The sequence below is a fragment of the Schistocerca nitens genome, chromosome 6 (genome assembly GCF_023898315.1).
Source record: "Schistocerca nitens isolate TAMUIC-IGC-003100 chromosome 6, iqSchNite1.1, whole genome shotgun sequence".
NCBI lineage: Eukaryota > Metazoa > Arthropoda > Insecta > Orthoptera > Acrididae > Schistocerca > Schistocerca nitens.
In genome coordinates this window covers 67,877,646-67,887,107 of record NC_064619.1, presented here as the reverse complement: position 1 = coordinate 67,887,107, position 9,462 = coordinate 67,877,646, and the positions used below count along the sequence as shown (strand labels likewise).

Sequence of the window (9,462 nt, the reverse complement as noted above, 5' to 3'; positions counted from 1 at the left end):
ACTATGTCGGGCAAAAGAAGGTCCAACATGGAAGGAGGTACCCCATGAATTTGGTCACTTCAGAGTAATATGTCGACGTCCATCCCAATCTTGTTGTGAGGGACCGGTTACATTAATTTGAAACGAAACTATACTCTGACCCAAACTGGCTATTGATAGTTACAGAAATACTACGCTATTTTGTTATTTACTGTGACACAAGCAAACAACGTGCATCATAAATATAATGGATATAAGAGAGGCAACGGCCTTGCCGCAGTGGATACACCGGTTCCTGTCAGATCACCGAAGTTACGCGCTGTCGGGCGTGGCCGGCACTTTGATGGGTGACCATCCGGGCCGCCATGCGCTGTTGTCTTTTTCGGGATGCACTCAGCTTCGTGATGCCAATTGAGGAGCCACTCGACCGAATAGTAGCGGTTCCGGTCAAACAATACCATCATACCGAACGGGAGTGCGGTGTGCTGACCACAAGCCCCTCCTATACTCTTCCTCACCTGAGGATGACACGGCGGTCGGATGGTCCCGATAGACCACTTGCGGCCTGAAGACGGAGTGCTGCTGTTGCTCTCGTAAGAGCCGTCAGGTGATTTCTCTGTTGGTTTCTGCAGGTATCTGCAATTTCGCTTTTTCATTGTGTAGCTGGAACCAGCCCAAACAAGTAGTGTTCATCACATCTTTCATGCGACGCCCATTGTTGATGGCGAGTTCCGGTTCGTTGCCCGTCACAAACAAAGCGAAGTTTTACGCATCCATTCGACAGAGTGTCCCAAAATTAATATAGTCCGATATTTGTTTTGTTGATGTTTATTAACAGGGACAGTAGAACTCTAAGAACAACCAGTAGCTTCAGCAGCGACACCACCGCCCTGGTTAGCGCTGGGTGATAACGCTAAGCATGCAACGCTACTGAGTCGCTGCTGAAGCTACTGGTTATTCTTAGAGTTCTACTGTCCCTGTTAATAAACATCAACAAAACAAATATCAGACTAGATTAATTTTGGGACACTCTGCCGAATGGATGCGTAAAATTCCGATTCAAATATCCTTTTATATGTAATGGAATACGAAACGGTACTTCCTGTTGACACCAGGCGTCGGATAAAAACGTGGTGCACAGTAATTATTTAAGCTGACTCCAGCTACACAACGCAAAAACGAAATTGCAACTATCTGCCGAAACACCACATAAATTGCGCCTGACGGCTCTTAGCAGGAGCACCCTGTACTTATCTTTACTAAGGACTACCTATAAGCATTGTAGATCTTAGAGAACTGGTCAGCCACGTGCTGGTGCACGAGATTGCTCATAGGGGACATTGAAATGGCCCTGAGCACTATGCGAATTAACTTCTGAGGTCATCAGTCACCTAGAACTTAGAACTAATTAAACCTAACTAATCTAAGGACATCACACACTCCATGCCCGAGGCAGAATTCGAACCTGCGACCATAGCGGTCGCTCGGCTCCAGACTGCAGCGCCTAGAACTGCACGGCCACTCCGGCCGGCAGGGGACATTGGAAGAAGTGGGCTGAGATCAGCTCATATCACACCATAGATTCCCAACAGGTGCCTCAACTTTGTAGTTTACCTCTTTTATTCAGTCCATTCCTTTTTGTGGCCGTGACTTAGGCCTTCTTCAGGTATCTATGCTATTAAACGGTTGAAAATGTCACGCACTCTCCCTGTTCCACTTTCAGGTTGCCTATCCGACGGGCAACCAAAATTTGATTTTGCGGTATTTCATTTGGTTATTGCCCAAATTTAAAAGTTTTAAATGTTGTCACAATCTGCTCATTGAGAGGTACAATCTTACCGTAAAGGTTTTCCACAATAAGACAAGTATTTAAGTTAGAAACTGCCTATATGTCTTGAGGCAACATAACTCAGAGCGCACAAATTTTCCGCACTATATTCATCCAGTATTTGAGAATGAGAACACTCCTTCACTTCCAATAAACTTTACACATAATTTCAAATATTTTCGAAACTTTTTCTCAGTGACACGCACCACAAAATAATCAAAGGAAAATAGTTCATGGTTTACTACATTTTTGCTATTCCTCCATACGCATTACGAATGAAAGCTCCCCGTCTGTAATCTCAGGAACTAATGTAGGAATTCTGATACGCTTTTCACTAATCGACAAACTGAGTCACGAGCAAGGTTTTTTGTATTTTTTGTTATGATTTTTCACCACAAGGCCACACAAGTCGCCTGCCCATACATACTTGTGCTGCCCGTGTGAAGGCGAGCGCGGGTCACTACTACAATATAACTTCAGCATCAGACGTGATATTTTAACTTATTACTTCTTTACTATTAACTTTATTCGCAATACATTTTGCAGACAGTATTTACATATACCATTCAGTGTACCTGTAAACCTCTATCATTCTACCAGGAGCGTTCTGTAAGTAATGCAACACATTTTTTTCTGATATCAGGTTAGTTTCATTCAGGTTCCAATACTCATCATTACTCCTCACTCTTTTGGGTAAAAAGCCCTATTTTTCAACATAACCTCCTTTCAATGTGACAGACTTGCGCCACCCTGCTGGGTGGGTTTGTATTCCCGCATGGTACCACTCCACTAGTCTACGTCATAGCCAAAGTACTGCTGCATCAGTAACCTTCCTACATCGACGTACTGCTATCCAGGGAGTGCATCCATCATTGGGCCGAACATATGGAAGTCGGAAGTTGCATGATGCGGGCTGTAGGGCCAATGAGGAAGAACAGTCGCCTGCCGTTGTGACCGAGCGGTTCTAGGCGCTTCAGTCCGGAACCGCGCGACTGCTACGGTCGAAGGTTCGAATCCTGCCTCGGGCAAGGATGTGTGTGATGTCCTTAGGTTAGTTACGTTTAAGTAGTTCTAAGTTCTAGGGGACTGATGACCTCAGATGTTAAGTCCCATAGTGCTCAGAGCCATTGTATTTAAGAACAGTCCAATGAAGTTTTGTGAACCCTTCTAGGATGGACGAGTGCCCCAGCACTTCCAACAGAGATGCCCAGTTGAGCAGGAGGTGGTTGATTGTGAACGCCTGATCACCTAGAATGCGAATGTCCCCACGTTCCACCATTGCAGGAGTCGTAGCTGTGTGCGACAGGCGCCGGCACGCGGTTGATCGGACAGGTTAGTTCAACCTTGTTGTGATAATGACACAGGCCTAACACGACGACTCATCACGCTTTTGTTTACTGCCAGGTCTCCACTAACATTCTGCAAGTGCCTATGAATATTTGCTATGGTCTGGATTTCCGCCAAAAGAAAGTGAATGACAGTGGTTTGTTTAGAACGCAACTCCGTTGCAGACGCCGTTTTGAAGGCTACGTATAGTGCCGCCCCCTATCGCAACATCGTCAAACTGCAAGGGCTGGAGCTGGAATATTCCACGACGTCCCACAGCAAAATTCTGCAGTTTTTTAACCGAAATTGGCCCAGAAAAATAGTGTTGCATTATTTATCGAACGCACCTGGTACGACAAATACTTCGAGAGATATGAGACAAACACTTGAGATGCGTGAAATACTAGCTTCTCATTAAACGGAATGCAAATTACACGGACCTTTGCACATCCTGTGTCTGATAACGGTGAGGGAGTTACTGGTTTTGTGTACGTCAAAATACCGGGCTATAGCTCGATAAATGGTGCCCATTAACCAGAACTTTCATTTTCTCACATTATACCTTGTTTCCCTTGGGTCACAGTGCTTTTATTCGCAATATTCACTGCGAGTAAGGGCCAACTAGTTTCTATCAGTCGATAGAAGCTAGGTACCTCTTCGCTCGGTCACTACGACAGTTTCAAGTCTTTTGGAGTCCGTTTCGTTTTCGACCAATGGGATTCATCCACTGGCGTTGGGCCAGGCTGTCCTGTTCGTTTTGAACTAAATACGTTATTACGGTAAACTATCTGTTCGGATTCTGCTTGATGGAGTCCTAGGCTTGGTCGGTGCTGTATTCTGATGTTCACATCTTTCTCTACGTTACGTCCATGCTGCTGAGAAAATACTACACCGCATAAGGAGCCGTGTGAGACAGGTTCAGTTTATTTACTTTCAGCCGGTCGTTGCTGCAGAGCGGTTCTAGGCGCTTCAGTCCGGAACCGCGTGACTGCTACGGTCGAAGGTTCGAATCCTGCTCTGGGCATGGATGTGTGTGATGTCCTTAGTTAGGTTTACGTACTTCTAAGTTCTAGGGGACTGATGACCTCAGATCTTAAGTCCCATAGTGCTCAGAGCCATTTGAATTATTTTATTTATTATTTTCGAGTCGGTTAGTTTTTCGTGGAGAGAGTAGTCTGGCTTTGTCTAGTGAAGACCACTCGTTGAGCAAATTCGCGATGTATACTTCCGCTCAGTGATACAGGGGCTCATAGGTTGCTAATATCTACAGTTAAGATGCTAATTATTGCACTACATACGGGATGTCGGGAAATATCCGGTATAAGATTCTTGGACTTGTAGAGTGGAGTGAGTACATAATATTTTGAATAGGAACCCATATCCGGAAACGTACTGTTCACGTTCTACGATTGTTTCAGTTCAGCTGTTTAATTCATCCACTTCTACTTGAGGAACTTAATTAGGTTTGACGCAGTGCAATTATTAGGTTAAAAACTCGAAAGTAAACATGACTAACCATACAGTTATCGGTTAATCACGTATGACAGTATTAACAGTTAAACATTATTTCTGTAAGTACAGAATGGTTGGCTTTTTTTTTTTTTTTTTTTTTTTTGTTCTGGAATAATGTACACACATAATATTAGATGTTCATATAACCAGATGTGCTTAAATTTTAAATGGATGTTTAATTATGCTTCCTTTCGAATTGTTAGCTAATAATTGTACTGCGTCACGCCTAATTCAGTTCCTCAAGCAGACATGGATGAGTTAAACATCTGAACTCAAAACTTCGTGGGACGGAATCGATACTTTTCCGGACATTTGTTCCTATTCAAAGTACTATGTAGTCTTTTCCCTTTGCAATCCAGCAAGCTTGTATCGGGAATTTCTGGACACCCAGTATACTTTATTACACTTCGTTATTGTAAATTCAGAGATGTTACCCTCTTCTGAAGTTTAAAGCTTAATTTTCCAATCAGTTGGAATTATGTGTTGTGAAGACAGCGATCCGTCTGCTTGTAAAACTATGTGTTGGAATAGTAGGTTGAAATATCACCGCGAAGCTGTAAAGCTATTTTCTTGTTTTTGATGACAATTTAGTGCTTATTGGTTTCCCTTGTATTCATTTTTTTCGGGAATCTTGCCATCTTTTGTGTTCAGTTTTTTGAATGTGCCACGCTGTGCGAGCGTCATTTTGTTATCTTACCTAAGCTGATTTCACAGGAACTCTAGTTAATAGGCACCCGAATAATGAACTGTCACTCGAAATTTTTATTAATAATAGAACATCTCTGCATACCATTAAGTTTTAGATGCTGAAAAACGTAGGTCGACGTATGCTGCATTGCGGACCGCTGTTTTATCAGGCGCTATCCCGCATCTCTCAATGAGGCAGCCCTGCAGCCAGCCGACTTGCGCGAGTTTTGGTGTTCTCGTAAAGATAAGTCATTTTAGATTATGAAAACATTTAGTTTAGTACTGATTACGTGGTAAATAGGTGTATTAGTGTGCTTTTTAAGCGTACCATTAAAGGTTTCATTTTTCTTTATGTAATATAGCAGAAAACTCGAAAAGATCGTACAGTAGGGTTACAGTCATATTTTCTGTTTACAATTTGCCGCAGCAGACCTGTAGAATTTCGTTTAATTGTTCTTTGCTCCCTCCAGCAATTTAATTGTAGCGTACCTCTTCATTATTTGACTCACATTTCCGGAAAGTAGCGTAAATTTTAAGTTGTTGCTTCAGAAACTTTGCACTATTGATTTCGTTTACATACAATTGCGTATAGGCAAAATTTCTGGAATCATATTTTCGTATTTATCTGTAATTTTACTGAACTATTCTTAATAAAATATTACGTTTATCTTAAATGAAAAATGCTTGTTAGGTCGGGGCTTTGGTGTGACGGGTGCTGTAAATGTTCTATGTGGGTGACTGCAGTGGCGTGGGAATAGGGGAAGTAAATGAGACTGGTCAGTGGTTTTGTAGGATATGTAGTAGAGATAGGAAGATGCTAGAACAGGAGGGGAAAACTGCCGCCCTTCAGGCTGAGTTAGACAAGGCCAGGAGAGATCTTCACAGGTTAAGGATTGAGAAGTGTAAATAGAGAGAGGGGGGAAGTGGCAACAATCAACAGGAGGAACAGGCCTAGAACTTCGTCTGACAGCTTCGTGGTGAGGTGGAAAATAGATTTGACCTGTTGCTTCAGCTAGAAGCTGGTGAGCCTCAAGCAGTTGCAGATGTAGACAGGGCACAACAAACTTTTAGCAGAAAATTGAAAAGTAAGAATGTAGGTAAATCAGCAAAGAGAAAGAAAGTGTTCTTGTTAGGTAGTTCCCACGGAAGAGGAGTAGGCCAACTTTTGCAATATGAACTAGGATCAGAATGACAGTTCACCAATTTTTTTAAACCTAGTGCTGGTCTGAAGCAGGTGACAGAGGATTTAGGATCACTTTGCAAAGATTTCACTAATAAAGACACCGTTGTAATAGTGGGTGGGCCAGGTAACAGTACTGACAGAGATCCTGGGTACAGTATAGAGTCTGACCTGGCAAAGTTGCATCAGCATCAAATCACACTAGTGTTCAGTTTGTATTTGTTCTAGGGCGCCATGACTGACCTCATTTGAAGTCTTCTGTCAAGAAAGTTCATTTGGACTTGGAATGGCTGCTTATGTTGGGTGCAGGGTCACACATTGGTATGGTTCCTGTTGAGTCTCTCAATAGGTGGAATATACTAGGCATGGCCTTCACCTAAACAGGAAAGGGAAGGGTAAACTGGATGGGAAATTAGCAGGATAGTTAAAGGGGGGAGGCACGGTCATGAGTGATAAAATACCAGTGGTTATAGGGTTAAGAAAAGACCCTTTTTTAGGGTAGGGAGGACAGAAAGAAACCAAGTTTGAAGAGAGGTTAGGATCGAGACAAACCTTCAGTTTGAGAAAGAAACCAAAAAACATTATTCTAGCTTATTACATCAGCATAAACAGCTATTGGTTAAGAATTTTCAATAATCAGCAGAAATTTCAACTCTACCCAATTTAAACTCAGTCAGTGTGAAATTTCAGCTATCTTCATTGCATCAAAATATTCGAAAACTAAGAAATAAAATTAATGAATTATCTGCATAGTTGAATTAGTCCTCAAACCTAACTGATATAATTTGCCTCTCCGAACATCATGTGACCACTGGTACAGAGCTTTTAAGTGTTACAGGATTTAGGTTCGCATCTCACTTTTGTAAAGAAGAAATGGAGAATCGAGAAGTTGCCACATTCATCAGGAACTCTCATAAATTTAAGAACATGGACATTCATAAATTTTACCTAGAACAGCATATGGAAACATGTGCAACAGAAGTAGAACTTCACAAAAAATCCTTCATAATATTAAGTGTATACCGAGCACCTGCAGATAACTTTAAACTGTTCATAAACCACCTTGAAGCTGTACTGTCCCATTTAACAACCAAAAACAAACAAATAGTGGTTGCTGGTGACTTCACTGTAGATTTCCTTAAAGACTCCCAATACGAATTTATCTGAGTTAGTAACACTATCATTCAACTTAGTTCCCACTGTAAAGCTCCCCACTAAAGTAGCCAATTGCTCACAAACAGCCATTGATAATGTTTATAGAAAAATCCAATGAACAAAATTGTATTACAAAACTAATAGTCAATGGCCTCTCAGACCATGACATGCAGTTTCGTCTGTTAAATGTTGATACTGAACAGGATATAAAATCTGTTAAATCTGAGCTCAAGAGGGTAATCAATAAGCCAAAAATTGGTTATTTAAGGACACTCCTCAGAGACATTCACTGTAGTGATGTTTACAGGGCTCATAGCATGAAAGAAAAATATAATATATTTGCAAATGAAATGCTTACCTTATTTGAAAACTGGTTTCCCCCCAAAACTAACCAAGGTTAGAGCAAAGTCTACAAAGAAGCCATGGATTACTCAAGGAATAGAGGTATCTTGTAAAACATAAAGAAAACTCTGTCAATCTGAAACACTTCTGATGTTAATGCTATAGCAAATTACAAGAAGTACTGCAAAATATTAAAGATTGTAATATGGGCATCAAAGCAAATGTATTACAAGGAAAAGTTAGTCATATCAGATAACAAAATAATGACAATATGGGATATAGTGAAGGAGGACACAGTATAACCAGACATGAAGAAGGACAAATTGCATTAACAGTAAATGCACTGGTGACATATGTGTATAGTGTTGCAGAACTTTTTAACAAACTTTTATAACTGTTACTGAAAAGATGGGGTTGTCAGGTACTGTAGATGCTGCTATGGAATACCTCAGACCAGACATTTCAAGTAACTTCCATAATATGAATTTGACCCTCACTACTTCTACAGAAGTAATGTCCATTATAAAATCTTTAAAATCAAAAAAATCTAGTGGTTATGATGAAATACCAACAAAGGTAATTAAAGAATATGATTCTGAATTAGCATATTAAGCTATAGGTATAACCAGTCTTTTATCAGTGGAATGTTGCCTGAATGGTTGAAATATGCTGAAGTAAAGCCACTGTTTAAGAAGGGAGATAAAGAAATAGAATCAAATTTCTGTCCAATTTCACTTTTGCCAGCATTTTAAAATGTATTTAGAAAAGGTAATATACAGTCGGCTTTATAAGCATCTTATCACAAATAACACACTGTCAAAGTCGCAGTTCGGACTTCTAAAGGGTTCTGATATTGAGAAGGCTGTCTACCATTACGGTGAAAATGTACTTAATTCATCAGACAAAAAACTGCAGGCAACTGGTATATTTTGTGATCCGTTAAAGGCATTTGACTGTGTAAATCACAATATCCTTTGAAGTAAGTTAGAATACTATGGTGTAACAAAAAATGCTGCAAAATGGTTCAAATCTTATATCTCTGGCAGGAAGGAAAGGGTGTTATTAGGAAAGAGACATGTATTAAGCTATCAGGCAACATCGAAATGGGAATTAATTACATGTGGGGAACCACAAGGGTCCATCTTAGGCCCTCTTACTTTTTCTTGTGTATATAAATTACCTTTCATCTGTAACATTACCAGATGACAAGTTTGTTTTGTTTGCTAATGATAGAAACATTGCAATAAATAGCAAATCAAGTGTAGTCTTAGAAAGATCGGCTAGTAAAATATTTGTGGACATTATCAGTGGTTCCTAGCCAATTCTTTGTCACTTTAAAAAACACACTACATGCAGTTCAGAACTTGTAAGGGGGGTCCCACGACTATATGCTTAACATACGATGGCAAGCAGATAGAAGAAGTGGGCAGCATTAAATTCTTGGGATTACAGC

The 9,462-nt window shown here is 40.6% G+C and overlaps 1 pseudogene; it reads left to right on the top strand.

Moving 5' to 3' along the window:
• Positions 1-240: 240 nt before the first annotated feature.
• On the top strand, positions 241-358 carry LOC126191772 (5S ribosomal RNA; annotated as a pseudogene).
• Positions 359-9,462: the final 9,104 nt, after the last annotated feature.